We start from the raw sequence: 3,757 nt of genomic DNA, 5'->3' as shown, positions 1-3,757 counted from the left end.
ACAATAGCTAGTATTTATTGAGCACTTAAAATGCCCCAGGCATAGTAGCTAGAAGTGGTCAGGACAGAAGGCTGGCAGTTTGTACCGGATGCCCAGGACTGATCCCTGGTTTTCCGATGAAATTCTTGAGCTCAGCAACACTCTTTATTCTGATTAGTTTTGGCTAAAGTACTAACTAGGTGCATGTTCTCCTGGCCTAGAAAGTGAGGGCGGAGAAAAAAGCATTTCTGATCCTTTGTAGCTGTGGATTCAGGGTTTAACTTCTGGTTGAAAGTATACAGGGAAAGGATGAATGTCCACTTTCATAGGATTGTAAAATGTCTGACTTGCTCTGGTTCCATCTTCTTTTTGGGGGGTGATCGGTTGATGTGGTCAAGGATCTGTTTTGCTTATGTATTCTTTCAGCAAGGCCACTACAAATAGTTCAGAATGTATAATGAATGTTAGAAAATATTTGAATTTAGGATCATGACTGTTTGAATCAGGTGATTACTTCAAAATAAAAGAGTTATCGGGCATGTAAATTAGGATATTATCCTTTTCAGCATGGATATTATTCTTTCAGAATGTCAGTTAATATATATACTGTGCACCTATATTCAGCACCTTGTAAGACACATGAATTAAAGGTTTAGTAAGGCGAATAGCAATGATCAGGATGTGATATTTGAGTAGCAAGAATAATATTTTACATAAGTGAAACTCATGAACTTTTATTATTTTATTTTTATTTTTTCATATATATATACTCAGGAGTCAACTTTCATCATCTTCAGTTGTTGTTTTCTAGCTTAGCCCATGGCAAGTTGTTAATCTTGAAAAGCCTCTTTTCACTCATGCTAAACCAGGGTAATAATGGTACCTGCTCGAAAGGGTCATTGGGGGATCGAAACGAGATATGTAAGGGACCTGTCACAGGGCCTGATACATAATAAGGACTCAATAGATGGCAGTTGTTGTCAGGATTAGTAATTTGCTCATGGCTGAAAAACCTCATTAATCTCATTTATTACAACTTGTAATCAATTTTCTTCTCATAATTCTAGGATTTAAACAGGCTATGAGAATTTCTGATTATAATCTTAATAATGTTTGATCTGGTGAGCTGAAGCCAGAAAAGGTTGTTGGGAAAAGGACAACAAATTCTATTATAAATAGCATGCTGCCGCTGCAGGATAAACGGGTCTTTCCAGCTGGTTTTGTTGACAAGGTGCTTTATTTTCCCCTTTGGTTATTTTGTCCTGAAGGTGGAGCAGGTGCTATTTCAGGATAAATACTTGCCATCCCTTCTCTAGGTCCTGACTTGTCCTACCCGTCATCCCCACTCCCTTTCATTCCATTTTCTGCAGGGATCTCCTACCTGGAAGCTTTGGTATTTGTCAGGTTCCCTCATGAAAACCTAAGAACGAGACAACAATTGAGTCATCTCAACAGTCTGGCTCCTCATGGAGTCATCAGGTTGTTCTCAACTTTTGGGGAGCTACTTGAAATAACCACCACTTCCTCTATTTTTATTCCTTTTTCTTCAGTTCCTTTTTTTTTTTGATTATAAAAATAGTAGTTGACAGCAATTTCAAAGATAGTAGATAGTACAAAAAATATAAAGAAGAAAAAAATCATAATTTTATGTACAGAAGCAATCACTGAAAATTTTGGAGACTTTTCATTTAGTCGATTTCTGGGCTTATTTTAACATAGCTGAGAGCATTCTGTCTATACCACTTTATCTACTTTGCTAAAATTCTGCTTTTATTATCATTATTTTTATTTTTTGGTTACTGGCCAATATAGGGATCTGAACCCTTGACTTTGGTGTTATAAGGCTGCACTTTAACCTAACGAGCTAACTGGCCAGCCCTGTCTATACCATTTAATCTTGATTTTGGGGGGATTAACCTTCAAACATAAGTATTTCTCTTTGTTAAAATGATGTTTACATTTTAAATAGCTCTATAATATTTCATTGTATGTTGTACCACAATTTATTAGCCAAAAAGAGAAATCAAAAGGGAAGTTGGCCAAGGTCACCTTTTTCTCTTCCCCCAGGAGGCTCCTTAAGGCCACTATGCAAATATAGCCCCCTCCTCCCAGCTGTCAGCACTGAGTGCCCAGCAAATCACAGAAGTTCCTGTCACACCATCCTCATCAGGAATGGGGGCGCTTACTAAACTTCAATTTGTATAACTAAATGGGGCCATTCAAGTGACTCTTCCAGGGAACAAAGAAGATCTAGTAAGGGACTTTGACATTATCCAGACAGAAGTATCTGACACCTTTTCTTACGAAATAAGTAAAAAAAAAAAATTAAAGTTTTGCTTTACCAGAAATAGCCACATATGTGTAAAGCACAACCCTGTCACCTGGAAGTGCTCAGGAAGTGTTACATCTCTCCATCCTCCATTCCTTCTCAGTTTGACCACACTTCTGTGTCATTCACTCTGGGAATACAAAGCTTTCCAGAGACCTGACCTGTTCCACAATGTGCGTGAATACACCCTCGTGCTGACCCCTGATGGCCTCCAGTGAGATTCTAGTCAGAGCTGCTTTCAGGGTGTGTTTGCAGTTGATCCTTTCTTCAAATAGAATTTATTCAACTTGTATGTATTCAACTTGTATTTTTACAGCCAACATGCTCTGAGCATTTTGTCATGGAAAAGAATGTGCTAATACAAGAATAAACAGTACATAGCTAGTGTCCCTCTTTAGACAGGTAGAGGCATTTATAAAGTGTGCCTTGTTACCAGCCTGTGCCCCACAAATAAACTTTGTGCTGTCTGTGAGAAAGGGTGTGGCACCTGCTTTCTTGGAGGTTTAGTTTCACGGAACCATATTGTCCTTGTCTGGTTTCGCCAACAGTGCCTGGTTACAATGCACATTGGGCCCCTGGGGCACTGCCATCAGAGGCTGTCTCTGACCCTGTCTCCAGATTCCAGACCAAGCTCTTTACTACATTCCCTTGCAGGATTCCAATCTTCACCAGAGGGCCCAGGGGTGCGGTGTCTCAAAGTAGACTCTTATCTCCCAAAGAAAGTGATTGCTTCCTTGAATTATTTTAGATAAAGAAATGAGTTTCTACAAGTTTCATAAGACATAGATGCTCAATACCATATTATTCTTGCAGGTGTTTGTTAGCTTTGGACAAAAATTCTAATAGAAATAGAAAGAAGAAAAACTGAGACAGATTCCAAAGCTCTTTTGAAATTACTCTTAGTCCCTTCTGATATTTCCTTAACTGGCCTTCTTTTGCTTTAATATTTCCAACAGAAATGCTTTGCTAGCGCTACGAGGCGTGGCTTTGGCTAGGTGCCTTCGTTTTTTCCAGAGTTAGCCTTTTTCTCTACATAACATTGCATCCTGGCTCTGTGAAATCCCTACTGAATTTGGAGAAATTATGTTTTGGCATCCAACCTGTTTTCCTGGAACACAATGTAATGCTGATGACATAGCCTGGTCACTCCACTTGACAATAAGTTTGCTTGTCTCATTTCACTGAAATATTCAGTGGTGAGTAAGAACAGAAGTAGAAAGCCTTACTTATGACAGTTTATTATATGTTTCATGCCTGTGGTAATTACTTTTATAATGCCACTTGTGAATAAATTGATTAGAGTAGGATGAATCACCTGACTGGCCAATAGCTATTGGAATGATTGTCCACACATGACTTTGCTGCACTGTGACAAAACGTGGCAGGATAGACCTGCCGTGCCATTGCTGCCGACGTTCATCTGTAACGCTGCCTTAAGGAAATGAAGAG

Source organism: Cynocephalus volans, chromosome 9 (genome assembly GCF_027409185.1).
Source record: "Cynocephalus volans isolate mCynVol1 chromosome 9, mCynVol1.pri, whole genome shotgun sequence".
Lineage (NCBI taxonomy): Eukaryota > Metazoa > Chordata > Mammalia > Dermoptera > Cynocephalidae > Cynocephalus > Cynocephalus volans.
The sequence above is the reverse complement of the archived record's forward strand: the minus strand, read 5'-3'. Positions refer to the sequence as shown.